The sequence below is a fragment of the Gracilinanus agilis genome, chromosome 2 (assembly GCF_016433145.1).
Source record: "Gracilinanus agilis isolate LMUSP501 chromosome 2, AgileGrace, whole genome shotgun sequence".
Taxonomy (NCBI): domain Eukaryota; kingdom Metazoa; phylum Chordata; class Mammalia; order Didelphimorphia; family Didelphidae; genus Gracilinanus; species Gracilinanus agilis.
In genome coordinates this window covers 141578337-141594245 of record NC_058131.1, presented here as the reverse complement: position 1 = coordinate 141594245, position 15909 = coordinate 141578337, and the positions used below count along the sequence as shown (strand labels likewise).

General features: G+C 37.2%; 1 protein-coding gene across 1 annotated transcript in view; it reads right to left on the bottom strand.

The window, feature by feature from the left end:
* RIN2 (Ras and Rab interactor 2) overlaps positions 1 to 15909 on the bottom strand; it is a 249154-nt gene that overhangs the window by 193150 nt on the left and 40095 nt on the right. Inside the window, exon 2 of the mRNA XM_044663428.1 lies at positions 7746 to 7901. The gene's annotated coding sequence lies outside the window, so the exon portion shown is untranslated. The remainder of the gene's footprint in view (positions 1 to 7745; positions 7902 to 15909) is intronic.

Genomic DNA, 15909 nt, shown 5'->3' with positions numbered 1-15909 from the left:
AAGAAGCTAGGAATTATAAGTGAGGTGAGGGGGGAGTACATTACACATCTGGGGGATACACTGTGTGAAGATGGGAGATGGACCGAGGTACTGTGTCCAGGGAACACTAGTAGGACAATTTGACTGGAACAGAGAATATGTGAAAGGGGAAATTAAAATGAAGTCTGGAAAAAGTAGGTGGGAATCAGAAGGAGTTTCTTAAATGCCAGGCGGAGTAAGTCAGTCAACAAGCATTTAATTAAACACTTCCTAGGTACAAGTGTTGTGCGAATTGCTAAAAATACAAAGAAAGTTAAAAACGCAGCTCTAGTCCTCAAGGAACCTACATTCGAATGGGAGAAACAATACACAAGCAGCTAGGTTATATTGGATATATACAGGTTAACTGGGAGAACATCTTAGATAAAAGACTAAGGATTTTATGTTTTACCCAGAAGGCAAGTGAGAGCCTTTGAAGACTTTGGGATATTATCAAATATTTGCTCTGTACTCAGCACACTGCTAGGTTCTAGGAAAGTTACAAATATTGTTTTGTGTGATTTTCTTGGCCACTGCAAGGACGAGGCTTAAATAATACTTAGCTCAGTTTTGGGGAAGACAAATACTTTATTTAATGAGACACATACATATATTTTCAGCAGGGCTTCTGCATGTGGCCAAGAACAGAAAATAGTCAAGCTACTCTTCCTGAAATATGGCATACTGTTCAGCTTAAAACTCAGAGAAATATTATGTTTTTGTCTCTTTCTAAGCCCAGTCCTCTAAAATTATGGCTGCAAATCCCAACCAAATAGGTTTGCCTTCTTCTTCTTCTGTGTAAATCATATGTATGCTAAAGGAGATGCCAGGGTATTGAGTGAAGCAAAGAAGTGACATCTTAAGGACTTATCCCATCTTAGAATCATATGTTTAGAGCTAAAAGGGGCCTTATCAGATCTTCTTATTTTAATAATGATATTATGAAATCACTATAATATCAACAATCTTCAGATCTTCACAGATCACCTAGTAAAGCTTTCTCATTTTACAAATGAGGAAACTGACACCCAAGAGGTTAAGTGAGTTACCCAAGGACATACAAGCATTTATTTAGTAAGCAGCAGAGCCAGGCATCAAATTCAGGTCCATTGATTACAAACCCAATGTTCTTTAAAGGTACCAGATACATAAGTGACAATTTACTTATATGGGATGAGTTTGTGTAATTGCTGCTATTTAATGCAAGCCAAACCATTTTAGATAGCTGCTGAAATGGTAACAGTGTGTCCCTGAAAGAGGAAAAAGTCTGGTAACTTCTGATTTTATCATAGATGGAGCCAAGTAAAAAGTAACCAAAAGAACAAAATTCTTGTTGGTATTTACTAGGTACCTGCAGCTTAAAAAATTCATTGTTGTTGATATTCAGTCCAGTCCTCATAATATCATTTTCAGGGGAGAGGTGGCTCTGGTGGAGAAGGGGGCAACTACCACTCGCTGAACAGATAAGCCAGCCTAGCTGAAATATCCTTGAGGAAAGACAAGAGGCAGTGTGTCCTGGGCAGGTCAAACTACCATCATGACATTGACCACCATCTTCCCTTAGACCCTACTGGAGACAGCCTAGGATGAACTCAAGAGCCTTTGGATTAGCAATTCTTCTAGCCCAGTGTCTAAAGTCATCACCCTGGAAAGCAACTCTGTGGAGAAGTGCTTGTAACCTAAGCTGTCAGATGGTTTAACATCAGAAACTGATAATTTTTATCAGTGGAGAAAATATTAAATTAGCTAAATTACCTTCTACTTTACCATTGTATCCTGTGGACCACGGAACCTTTCTATTTTATCTCAGCTGAAACCTTTCAAATGTGGGATGTTCTCTATTAGAATACGAGCTCTGTGAGAACAGAAACTATCTTGCTTTCATGTGTTTTACATATAGTAAAAACTTAATAAATGCTTTATTTATATATTCATTTGTTCATAACTTCCTTTTATATCTCCTTCATTTCCCAAGATATCTCTCCTTCTTTCTATCCTGAGAACCATTCCTTTATAATAATAAGATCTCCCCTTATAATGAGAATAAAAACAGAAAAAGAAAGAAAAGTTCAGCTAATAAACACATATCTCATTTAAGTGTAAAGGTACATACATTACCCCATCCCTACCATGGCTTATCTCTGCAAAGAAGGAAGGGAAGGTCCATTTTTATTGTTTATTATTTGGTGCCAGGCTTGGTCAAATATAGAGCTTGGTTCCAATGTTTGTTGTTCTTTCCACTTACAACGCCGTAGTCATTGTCTATATTGTTTTCCTGGTTCTATCTGTAGTTTTAAATAACTGTTTAATATTTCACTCATAATCAAGATAAATGTGTAATATAGTAGAAGAAAAACCAGTTACCAGTTGGTTTTCATCTTTTTCTGCTCCTCATAAAAATAGGCAGTAACAGAAAAGATAACTTCAAGGAATTCCTATAATTTTCTTTCTTTTTGTTAAGACCCTATTTTCCATTTTAGAACAAATATTATATATTGATTCCAAGGCAGAAGAGTAATAAGGGCTAGACAATGGGGATTAAGTGACTTGTCCGTGGTCACAAAGCTAGGAAGTGTCGGAGGCTAAATTTGAACCCAGGATCTCCCATCTCCAGGCCTGGCTCTTTTATCCACTGAGCCACATAGTTGCTCCCTAATCCCCTATAACTTTCTTTTTTATTGTCATGCAAAACACACTTCCATATTGGTCATTATTGTAGAAGCAAACTCATACTTAACCAAAACCCCAAAATAAAACCATAATACACTAATATGAAAGATGACTCCAACAGTTCTTTCTCTGGAGGTAGATAGTGTTCCCCATCATGTCTTTCAGGATTGTCCCAGATCAGTGCATTGCTAAGAGTAGCCAGGTTTTCAGAGATGATTATCATATAATATTGCTGTTATTGTGTACAATGTTTTCCCAGTTCTGCTTATTTTGCTCTGCATCAGTTCCCACAGATCTTTCCAGCTTTTTTTGAAATCATTTTGCTTCCTATAACTTTCAAATAATCCTCAGAAAGAAAATCTCCTACTAAAATTCCCTACTTCTTTGGAGTATCTATAGATCTGATAAACAATCTTTATGTCAAAGTAGATATGAATACTTTCAGATACGGTGGACAGAGGTGCCAAACTCACTGCTCACAAAACTGAACCAGATTAAAATGTAACTGGGAAGTATTTAATAAAATAAATAAAATATAACATAGATAATGTTCATTTGTGGTTTTTGAAGTCTATATGCATGCCCAAAGGATGTGTTTCTATTTGAGTTTGACACCTCTACAATAGAAGTAAAAAACCCAAATGGCAGAAATATCATTAGTGGCATTAAACATTCTTCTTAGCCTTCTCTTAGTTATGTAATTTAACAATTAGATATAGTTTGCCATTGCTTCTGGGTAACTAGGTGGTGCAGTGGACAGAGTGCTGAGATTATCATTAGAAAGACTCATCTTCCTGAGAATAAAACAAGCTTCAGACACTTACTAGCTGCGTGACTCTGGGGAAGTCACTTCACCTTTGTTTACCTCTGTTCCTTATCTGTAAAATGGGTTGGAGAAGGAAATGGCAAACCACTCTAGTGTCCTTCAAAAGGAGTCACAAAAAATCACATATGACTGCAAAACAAGCCATTGCTTACTAATCGTTTCACGCGTGTTGATCTTGTCTTTCCATATAGTTGTTAAGTTCTTTGAGAGCAACTTTCATGTCAGTAACTAGTATGGCTTAAGACTGTTTTTTTCTTATCCCCACAATCCCTTGTATAGTCTGACCACATAGTAGATTAAACAAGTTGTTGAAGAGAGATAGCTGATTGAGGTTAGCAGGAATTAGGAAGCTCTCGTTTTCATTCCTATATGAACCAATGCCCTATTTTTGGGATTTCTGTGGTCTTATTAATGATCTTTCTGCCTTTTACCAAAGACTTAACATACTTAGAGTAAGAGAACACTCAATTTTTCCTGTTTCTGAAGTTTAAAAAGAATGGTAATAACACACGGGATAAGTTCTTTCTAGAAATTTCAGAGCTAATATCCCGATCTGGATTCTCACCTCTGGGGGCTAATTATCCTTTCAATTATGGCAAAGAAATACTTTTGCTTCTTTGCAACCAGGCTTTATAGTGACATTTGGTGGCACTAGATGGATTTTGAGCAGGGGTAAAGAGTATTAGAAAAGTAAATGAGATAACACGAGGCTGGGTGCAGTGATTTTAAAACTGTCAGCCAGATGATGGCAACATCTGCCTTCAGCTGAAAAGGGAATGCAGAGAACAGAAGGACCCTGCTGAATTCTTTAACACTTAATATATCTAGTAAGAATCGATTTCAGGTGAGTGTCTAGCAGCCTGGCCCATTCTTGAGGAGGGGGGTGGCGGCAGAGAAGGCTAGGAACCATAGAATATATAAGAAGGGAGGCTAATAATATTGACTCACATTTCTGTAATATTCTAAGGTCTGGAGTCAGGATGATACTTCTTTCCGAGTTCAAATCAGGCCCTAGACACTAACTGTGTGACTCTAGGCAAGTCATTTAATCTTGTTTGCCTCACTTTCCTCATCTATAAAATGAGCTGGAGAAGGAAATGGCAAATGACTTCAGTATCTTTGTCAAGAAAACACTAAAATGGGTCACAAAGAATCAGACATGAATGAAAAATGACTGAACAACAACAACAAAGTTCAGTAATTATTTCCTCATAATTAAGTAAATGATGAAGACAAGGAACCTGAGGCTTAGCATGGTTAAGTGATTTTAAAAGGATCATTGGACTATAAATGAAAAGCAGTCTTCTGACTCCAAGCCCAGCAAGCACTCTTGAAACTAAGCATCAACACAGTCTAGCAAGAGACGCTAAGTGAGGAAGGGGCAGAGATGGTGATTTTTAAGCTCGGATGTCTGGAGGTTGGGAATGATTTGGAAATCATTTTATACCAATTGTGATTTTATACCAGCAAGAAACTATTTTAGGAGCAGAAAACTAGAAACAGACTGTCATTCCTGGTGTTACATATATCCCTGGAATATTTATCCAGTGGCTATACGTAAGGGACTGGTAGAAAGTAGGGCTTGGTCAAAATTACAACCATCTGGGAGATACAGCCAATCTTGGCTATGCCAAGATCTCTAACTTCACTTTGGAGCCACCTGACTTCTGGTGGTTTAGCAGTGATTCAGGAAATTAGCTAGTACTGTACCTATAAATATGAAAAACTAAGAATCAGCTGACCCATAAACAGTCCTTCCCCTTCCCCCAGTATCTCAAAGTAGTGGGGGTAAGATTGTCCCTAACTTTTCCATATATTTCTTTTTTTTTAAAGGCCATCTTTGACATTCATTTTAACCCAATTTAGGGTGGGAATCATCTTTTCCATTTCAACACATCTATTATTTTGTCTCCCTATCTCTCTGCCTTGTAGATTTGAAACAGAAAAGGACTTTAAGAAGTCATATAGGTCATCCCTTTCATTTTAGAGATAAAGAAACAGGTTCACACAGCTTAAGTAACTTGCTCAAGGTAGCAAGTGGAAAAGTAAAGATTTGAATCAGGGTCCTGGCTACAATCCTAGTGTTCTTTCAGTTATATCATGTTACCCTAATGATTCCCCTAGAGCAGCATTGGTCAAGTATTGGCACAGTGCCGCCCCCGGCACAGGGGAGCTGCTCCATTGCCCCTCTTCGCAGTGCCCAAGGACAATTTTTACAGGCCCACTCCTCTGTCCAGCTGCTCAAAGCAAGCACTTCTTCCTTTAGCAATCTCTGGTAATGAGGGGGGGGGGAAGGGAGGGGTGGTGGCAGCTCACAGACGGCTTGAATTTTCCCTCTGGGCACTAGAACTCAAAAATCTTTGCCAACACTGCACTAGAGTCATCCCTTTTCTTCTCTTTGCTGCCTCTCTCTTAATTGTACTGAAAAAAATATTTTTTTGGTATTTGCTCAGTTTGGAACCATTTGAAGCAAGATACTTGCTCTTTTTGTATAGGAAATGGATGAGAGAGTTTATGTTCACCAATAAGAAGCCAAAAAGCATGACTTTGAAAGCATTTTGGAATACATGTTTCCTGAATTTATTTCAGTATTTTGCTATGAGAATATTTTCTAAAATAGGAACCAAAAGATATTTTATAAGTGGTTAGCAGGTCCCAAGGGCAAAGTGAGATTTATTAAATTTACCTAAAACCTCATTAATTTTCTTGCTCTGGCACCAATTAAAAATCTAGATTTTAAACTGAGATTGTTACATGATATAGAAGTCATATCTTGAAAGCTTTGGTATTGAATACTTTAGTACAACAAACATCATTGGTATGATGGAAAAGATACTGGATCAGGAATCAGTTGGTTCTAATTCAGGGTTCCTACTGTAGTTCCAAATCAGAGTTTGTTACTATGTGTAACCTTAAACAATTCACAATATTGCATGGTAAGAATCATAATAGCTAACATTTGCATAGCATTTATTATTTGCCAGGCACTGTGCTAAGTGCTCTGCAATTATTATCACTTTTAATCTTCATAACAACCCCGAGATGGAGGTGTTATTAATGTCCTCATTTTACAGATGAGGAAACTGAGACAAATAGGTTAAGTGACTTGACCAGGGCCACACAGTTAGTATGTGCTATATATTAACTTGGGTCTTCCTGACTCTGGTCTAACACTTTATCCACTATGCCACCTAGATGCTATTTGGAACTATCACTTCCCTTATTCTGGACATTATGCTTTTTGACAGAATTATCACACATGATCCATATGATGCATATTATATATAACCCTTTAACCAGTGGTCAGCTAACTCTACCCCCTCTTTTTTCACTTAACATTTCTTTTAGTCCTGTCTCCTCTAGCCTCTTTGTGTATGGTTGACCTAAGTCCAAGCATGTGCATGTCCCTTGCTCTGATTCTACACACTCACCAAGCAATTTTCAAATCTGTAATAGGGTTTCTGAAAACCACATGGTAGAGTAAATTCAAACAAACAGCCTTGAGTCCTCTTCCAATTACAGTTCTTTTTTTTTCTTTTAAACTCTTACTTTCCATCTTAGTAACTACTCTAAGACAGAAGGACAGGAGCTAACAAGAATAAGTGACTCACCCAGGGTCACACAGCTAGGAAGTGTCTGGGGCTAAAGTTGTACCCAGGTCCCCCCGACTTTAGTCCTGGTGCTCTATTCACTGTGCCACCTATAAGCATTCTTTCCTCATTCTTGATCATTGGAGCCCTAACTCTAAGAGCAGAAGGAAAATACCATTTCCAATCTTGTACAACTAGGGCAGAATTATATAAAATGTCTCTCATGCTAATGTAAAAGCATAAAGAAAAGAACTAGAGATGCTGAGCAACTTTTTCCTATTTGAAAAAGAAATTCTATTCATTCTGTCATCCAAAACATTTTTTTAAAATTTCATTTCAAAGCATATGTATGTATCTGTCCCTTATGGGACTTTAATCTGAAAAGTACCATCAACATTGAAATTAATTCAGTCTCAGGGAAGCCTAAGAAAAATGGCGCATGCTTATGATTAACTTCTGGGAACCCAGAGGATTCCCATTTAAATAAGTCATGGAAAATGATGGATAACCATAAAAGGCTGATATCACTGAACAATCTCTATCACTTGAAAACAGTTCAAATCCATTAATAACAACCAACATCACAAAAACCAGATCTGGGGCTGAAGTGAATTTGATTTCACAATCTATTCCTTCCATACCTGCTCATTCCTGCATTTTTCTTCCTTGTCTGCTTCAGTCACAATCCTGGATATGGGGAGAGCTCCGAGCAGTCTCCTTGACTCTTATCTTCTTCGGTAGGGGTTAAGGACAAGGCCTCTTCTTTATGTATGGTTCTCTATTTTGGTCTTTCTAGTCTGTAATACACAGAGTTAGTCATTTTAGTGCTTTGTGAAGTCTGGGAAAATACCACAAATAAAACACTTTTTATCCCACCTCAAGGGAGGCATATGAAATCATAGTCAGTACCAAGTACTGACTAGTTTTATTTTTATAAATTCCGATATCCACCCTCCAAACAAACGAGAAAAAAAAGAGTTCCTCCTTAGAGAGTCTGAATGTACCCTCCCAGGTTGAAAAAACAGGCTCTCAAATGGTTCTTTGTAGCAGAGAAAGGACACGAAAAATGTTTTCCCTGCTCTCTTCCATTTAGGTTAATGAGCCTTCCTGGGTTTTTCTTTTTTTCTCCTCCAATTTATATTAGTTCTTGTTTAAGGGGGAAAATTTTTTATAGAAATACAGTTAGATCCTGCAGACACCCTCTCCTATTTATATGCTACTTTGAAACATCATTTTAATCATTTACTTTCTATTTCTTTTTCACCATATTTGTTTTAACCAGAGATGTCTGTAAATGACTAATTTTAATTTTTCTCTCTAATGAAAAAGTCCCTGTGATGAAGGATTTCTTAACCTGGAGTCCATGAACTAGATTTTTAAAAATCAACATTTAATAATTATATTTCAGTAATAGTCTCTTTTGTAATTGTATATAAGTGTATTTTATGCACTTAAAAACACTATTTTTGAGAAGGGGTACATAGGCTTTGCTAATTGGCAAAGGGACCATGATACCATTAAGTTTAGGAAGTCCTGCTCTAGTGGAATTTCTCAAAGGTTATGAACATGCTAAAAAGGGGAAAGAGGGAAGAAAAGAATAGAATCTAAGCAACCCCCAAAACTAGACAATGAGTTCTAGGATTAACCTGGGTTTAATTAACCAGGGGTCATTTTTTTTGCTATCTTTCTAAATTAGTTGAAACTGTACTTTGAACACACATAGTTGAGAGACTTGCAGTGTAGAGGGGTGGGCATTATTCATCCAGAAGACATAGCTGGTACAATTAGGCTAGCACTGGTACTTGCCAGGGGGACAGGCTATTATCCAGAGAGTCATTTGGGGTAGGTTCTACACTGTATCACTGAAGGTCCATAATGTGAAGACAAATACCTATGGAAAAATGATCCTCCCTGAGAGGAAGCATCCCCACTTGCCATGATGTTGGTAGAGTTGGGCAAAAATACAGTTACTCTAAGCTCAGTTATGGACCAAACTGAATTTCCATCAGGTGTGACGCTTGTCCGTGATCAGCTATAAGTTCTTAAAACACTGGATGGGAGCCTCCTCTAAGTCTCTTGACATTGCACAGACACAAAATGAGAAAAAAAAGGATGACAGTTATTCCTTATGCTGGGTATATTTCTAGGAACCCCTTTTCTAGTCACCCATCTCTTTGATAACATTTAAGTCACTTCTGCTAAGGCTAGAGACACAATTTGTTATTGGTAATGTGTTTCATCTTACTTACACCAATTGTGGCCCTCTTTACTGCCCTGTCGGTGAACAGAAACCTTAACTCTTCAGGGACTATGGTAGTCTATGACTCATGGCAATACAGAAAAAGATAGTTTCATTTCAATTCAAACAAAGCAGTTTTCTTACTCCTGCCTCTATCTTCCCCACTGTGATAGGCACCAAAGATAATTTGGGGAAAAAATAAAATAGAAACATACAAAGAATAACAGCCAAATTCTACTAAGGTAGTTCTTAGAAGAGCCACTCTTCAATTAAGTTTGGCAAACATTTATCAAGCCTCTGCTATGTATAAGACATCATGCCAAGTACAAGGATACAAGAGAAAAGGGGAAAAAAGTCTTTCCTTCAATGAGCTTCTATTCTGCCAGTGGTATTGTTGTTTAGTTTCAGTCATGTCCAACTTTTTGTGACTGCATTTAGGGGTTTCATGGCAAAGATATTGGAGTGGTTTGCCATTTCCTACTCCAGATCATTTTACAGATAAGAAACTGAGGCAAACAGGGTTAAGTGACTGTTCAAGATCACATAGCCTTGTAAGGGTCTAAGGTCAGATCTGAACCGAGGAACCTAAGTCTTCCTGACTCCAGGACCAGCACTCTATCCACTGTGCCATCTAACTGTCCTATATTCTCCTAGTGGGGTACAGCAAATAACTTGGTTAAAATATCTCAATAATCAAAATTCCTTCAGGGAAAAGTAAAATGAAGAGCTAAATTCAAATTTTAATTCACTAAGCAATGATTTCCCAAGAAAATGTTGGTTTGTTAACATTATCTTGCAATCACTGGATGTTTGGAGGTACTAGAAATGAACAAGTAATAGGTAGATCATATTCCTTCATATGAATCCTGTTAATTACCTTTGTTTGCAATACTTCCAATTTTAGAAATGGATTGCTCTGAATCACTCTGGAATTTGTAAGGAAGAAACATTCAAATGTCATGGGTACCATTTTAAAATATTTCTAACTGGGGGTGGTATCTGGCACATAGAAGGTACTTAATAAATGCTTAGGGACTGCCTGACAGGCATTAAATCATAAGATAATATATTTTTGTACTGGAAGGGACCTTAAAAGTATGTTAATCCAATTTCTTCATTTTACAGATGAGAGAGTAAAGCCCCCAGAAGTTGTGACTTGCCTAAGGTGATGTCACTCAGCTAGTAAATAGCAGTCTAAGATTTGAAACCAGGATTCCTGATTCTAGACCCATCACTTTCCCATGCAGCACCCTGTCTTCTCCTGTGTTTTGAAGGCTTAGAAAATTCTAGAACTGCTTTTAGAGTTTTTAAGAAAGGCTTGAGCTTAAGTTATGCCTTGGATATTTTGTGGCTATGTGCTTTTGCCAGTCATTTACCTTCTCTATGCTCTCAGGCAACTAACTCTATAAAACTATAAATTAGAGAGCAGGTACAGATCAGCATTGGTACAGGCAGTCTCTTATACCAATAAAATAACTTTTTAAAAAAAGTCAAAGAAAATTTATTTGGGAACATCAAAGAAACAATTGACCCCCCCACAACAGTTTAAAAGAATGTCACAACAGCTGATGCTTTATTAACATATAAGAAGCTGAATTATAATCTTGCCTTCTATTATTTAAAATAATGAAACAATTTTATGAAATACTCTCAGAATGTAAGGTAGGTATAGCTCCATTTTAATTACATATCACATTTTAGGTCTATAAAAATAAAATCACACCACTCTGAGTTTTGGGGTATTTCTAAAGTTCAGATAAATTAAGTAATTGTCCCATAGTTACACAGCTAATAAACTATGAGGAGAAATTTGAACTCAGATCTTCATGCTGTACCTCTAACACCGTATTAATGCAGTTCACTTCAGCTTAAATAGTTTAAAACAAGAAGGGAAAAAAGCCCACTATACTGACTAATATTATCTATAACTTGTGGATCAACAACTGCCACAAGTCTGACTTTTCTTGGCATTGACAGTTTAGTAACAACCTGTGGGTACAACAACCAATTCAGTTCATAGCCTTTGCTTAAAACTAGTTGTTTCACTTTTAAATAGTTGTGTTCCTAAGAGCAATGCTAATTAATTTTGGGGTTCAATTGAGATTCTCAACAAAGTATAGTTTCTCTGGGGAATGGTTAAGCATTCCTGACCTTGAGAAGGTTAAACGATCAAGTTTAGATCTCGCATCCCTGCTGGGAAAAGCTAAAACAGTATAATTACTTTGTCATAATTCATTAGAAGCTCCATTGCCCTGGCAACAATTATTTATTCAACAAATAATTGAGCATGTACCATATGCAAAGCACTGCGGGGGACACAAAGATGAATGAACTTCTAGGCCCATCAACCAGTCCATGAGCCACAAAAAGTAAATGGGAAATTGAAACCTCTAAATAAAGACAAGCATAAAAGTTAAGAAATGGCAGTTAATTTCGTGGCATCTTTTTAGATTAACTCAACAGTGATCACTCTAGCTAGAAATGTGCTCCACTTACGTCCTTTGTGCTTCTCTGTCAGATTCACTAGATGTAATATTCATTGCTGGCAAAGACATTAGAATAGATTCCAAATTCAGAGAAGTATGGACAAATCATTCCTAGAGTCTCACTATTGATAGATTTCCTTTGGAAGATTTTCACAAGAGATTAAAAAAACCCAAACAATTGACTAGATCAGTGATGGGTAGACGATGGCCCCTGGGCCGGATGGAGGGGAGTGCCCTGAAATGTTCTATCTAGCTTATTCCTAATCTGATGAATGCAATGAGGACACAATACAATGAAACTTTGAAAGAGTTGCCTTAGAAACAGACTGACAGATGAGCATTTCCTTTCCTTTGGCCTCCTCTTTAAAAAGTTTGCCCATCACTGGACTAGATGGCCATTTCCATGTTGTTAAGAATAATAACTTGAATAGTGAAAGAAATTATTACATTCCTTCCGATTCAATTTGACTTAGTTTAATAATTTGACAAATACTTACTACTAAGTACTCACTCCAAACTTCAAGGCTTTACATTTATCCCTTCTAAGTTTCATTTTATCATCCAACATTCTAGGTCAGAGATTCTTAACTTTTTTTATTTCATGGACTCCTTTGGGAGTCTGGTAGAAACTTATGGATCCCATCTCAGAAGAATGTTTTTAGTTACAAATAACAAAAAACATAATCATTGAAATATAGTTGGCGAAATACTTTTTAAAAAAAGTTTGTGGACCCTAGGTTAAGAACCCAGGTGTCATCAAGATCTTTTTTGGATCCTGGTAGTCATGAATTGTATTAGCCTTCCCTCCCATTGTATGGCATTTATAAATTCAACAGGCATGCCTTTCTCTAAGACACCAGTAAAAAATGTTAAGCAAAAAGGCCCAAGGACTGATCACTGAATCAATTTGCTAAAGCTTCCCTCCAAGTCTATATCAAATGATTAATGACAAGTCGTTGTGTCTAGTCATTCACTAATTTTAGAATCCATCAGATAGGAACGACATTTTGGTTTGGTTCAGGCTATGGTGGCATGTTGATTAATCCTCATTTGGTGACACATGTTGTATAAGATATTCTGTTCTTTCTCATGTACTTGCTGGATGGCCACTTAAGTCCCCCTTACTCTGAAATTCTGTGGTTCCTACTTCACGTAACACAATACCTTACCTATAAGGTACTTAATTAATGTCAAGGGACTTTAATTTAACTGAATATGGAGATGTCTAGGCATTAGATAGCTTCTTCAATGTGAACCAGGAATAAATCCTTTTCTTTGAAAAAAAAATAACCAGTCTAGGAATTCTGTGATGATCAAAATCTAAATACTGTCCTATTCAAGCATTTATTGAATATCTTTTGAGCTAGGTGAGGTATAAGACACTATACTTAACCTTAGGAATATAAAGATGAAGTTAGATATAGTTTATATCCCTAAGGCATCAAGTAGAGTACCAAGACTCCTTTACTCTGGGAAGTCAACCAGATTCATTCTCAGCCATTATCTCTCTAGAATCCCTGGTACTGCTTGTATTGCCCCCATTCCTCTCATCTCTAACTACTGTAGTAGGATATTTGTGTGGTATCACTATAGTTTGTCCTGATGGATAAGGCTGTATGTTATGACTGTTAAAACAAGATGGCTTCTTGTAGCAGTCTTAAGAATTCCAACTTAGGCTAAGGAGGGTTAGGGGGCTTGGGGAGAGGGAAAGAACATGAAACATGTAACTGGGAAAATATTCAAAATAAAAATATAATTATACTATAAGAAGAATTCTGACTTAGGCAGGAATATATAAAAATATATTTTTTATGATAAAAAACTAAGGAAAGGGGATAGGAAAATGAAATAAGTGAAAAAGAATATATGAATCTCTAAGCTAATAAATCTTACCCAAAAGCCACAAACCCTCTGATCCACAAGGATATCTTCAGTCTCCAACAATGTTGGAGCTACACTATCTACCTCTCTAACTAAATTCCCCTCCAAAACCTATTCTTATCTAATCCTATACTAAAGTTTAACTTATTCAGAAAAGAAAGTTAAGTTAGTCTTTCTTCTTAGCTGTCTAATTGGAAACAACAGCTCAGATTCTCTACCACCTTCTCCAGACTCACAGCAAACCAGCTGGGCTGGCAACGATTTTTCTACCAGCAAATCTCCTTCGTTGTTAAGGTTCGCTAGATGAATTTTGTTGTAGTGAAGTAACAGAATTTCCCAGGTTTTGTCAAGCCGCCTTTGAGACCTCTTGATCACCACAGGATCAGTCCTAAAAGTGCCCAGACAGTTGGAAACTGCCTCCCAAGGCACTCTGGGAAAATTCTCTCACCCAGAATTCCTCTCCAAGATTCCATTTAAAGGAACCTGACACCTCTTTTTATGCATTGATAAATCACTTATGTTATTTATCCCTATGTTCTAATGAATTCTTAATTTACTCCTAATTACCAAATATCCTACTACAATACCCTTTGTTCCCTTCCTTGTCTCTTTATTTTTCTCTCCCTCCTCCCCAACTCTCTCTGTCATCTAGATTTAATTTATTCTTAGGATATTCGGCTCACTACAAGCAATCAAGGCTAATGATAGACATTTAGTATTTAGATGTTAAAGTATGTTTATTATAAGCCACTTAAGAAGTTATTTGCCTCTTAGACCATTAGCAAAGGAAAAGACACTTTCTTCCTCCCTTCCCACAAGTTTTTCTCCTTCTCTGTATAAGCAAATTTATAATACCAACAGAAATCCTAGTAACTTGAGTGGAAGTGGGACCTAGGTGAAGGCATCATATGCATATGTCTCTGCTCTGATTCTGCATTCCTGCTTCTGTATAGCACAACGTGGGGCAACTAGATGGTGCAGTGGCTAAAGCACTGGGCTTGGAATCAGGAAGACATCTTCCTAAGTTTATATCTCTGTCCTCGGACACTTACTATGTAACCCTGGCCAAATCACTTAACCTTATTTGCCTCAGTTTCCTCATCTTCAAAATGAGCTGGAGAAGGAAATGGCAAATGATTCCAGTATCTTTGCCAAGAAAACCTCAAATGGGGTCATGAAGAGTCAATCCCGACTAAATTACAATGATAGCACAATACACCCAGATCCCAAGCTCTATTTGGCCCAGGTTGTCTCTGGCATTGCCCCAACAGTCAATGTCTTAGCTGTTGCTGCTGTTGGAACCATAATCCCAATCAGTCTTTACTTTTTGAGTGAAGTGCCATCAGCATGTCTGTGGTTTAGCCTTCTTCTCCCATCAATCTCTGTTCTCCTTCCAATAACACCTCTGCCTAGGATTCAGAGGAATTTAAGAAAGCAAGTCTTTCCCCTTCCCAGCAGTGTATGTTCCTTATATAGATTTCATGATGAATTCCCAAATGCTTAAATGTGACTTATAAGTCTTTTTAAAAGATCATGACAGTCACTATTTTAGTGACCCAGCTCTTAACTTTAAGAATAACTATAAGAATATATTTCTAACTTTGATAGTATCTGTTGTTTCTGATTTTATTTTCTTAAGTAAATAAGTCAAAGTTGAAATAAAAAACAAGACAAAGAAAACACCAATTCAAGCAAAAAACTGCAATTCTGAAACAGATGGCCCATACACACAAAATAAACAATGGGATATCCTTTTCCTACATTGCTGCCAGTAACTATGTGAACTCCCAGACTTTGCATGAACCCTTGACTTATTGGGCATTTGTTTGTGGCAACACAGTAACTAAATTTAACAATCACAAATGACCAGAAGTGGTTTGTGTAATTCTTTCTTTCTTAAACTCATACCTTCTGTCTTAGAATTGATACTAAGTATTGGTTCCCAGGCAGAAAAGCAGTAAGAGCTAGGCAATTGGAGTTAAGTGACTTGTTCAGGGTCACAAAGCTAGGAAGTGTCTGAGACCAGATTTGAAGCCAGGACCTCCTGTCTTCAGGCCTGGCTCTCTGTCCACTGAGCCACTCATCTGCTCCTGGGTTCTATAATTCTACCCAGTAGATCACCAGAAGGCCACCTCTAACAAAAGTTAGTTTATGGAAGGATATTAAGACTTGTACATACTAAAAAAGACTTTGAATCCA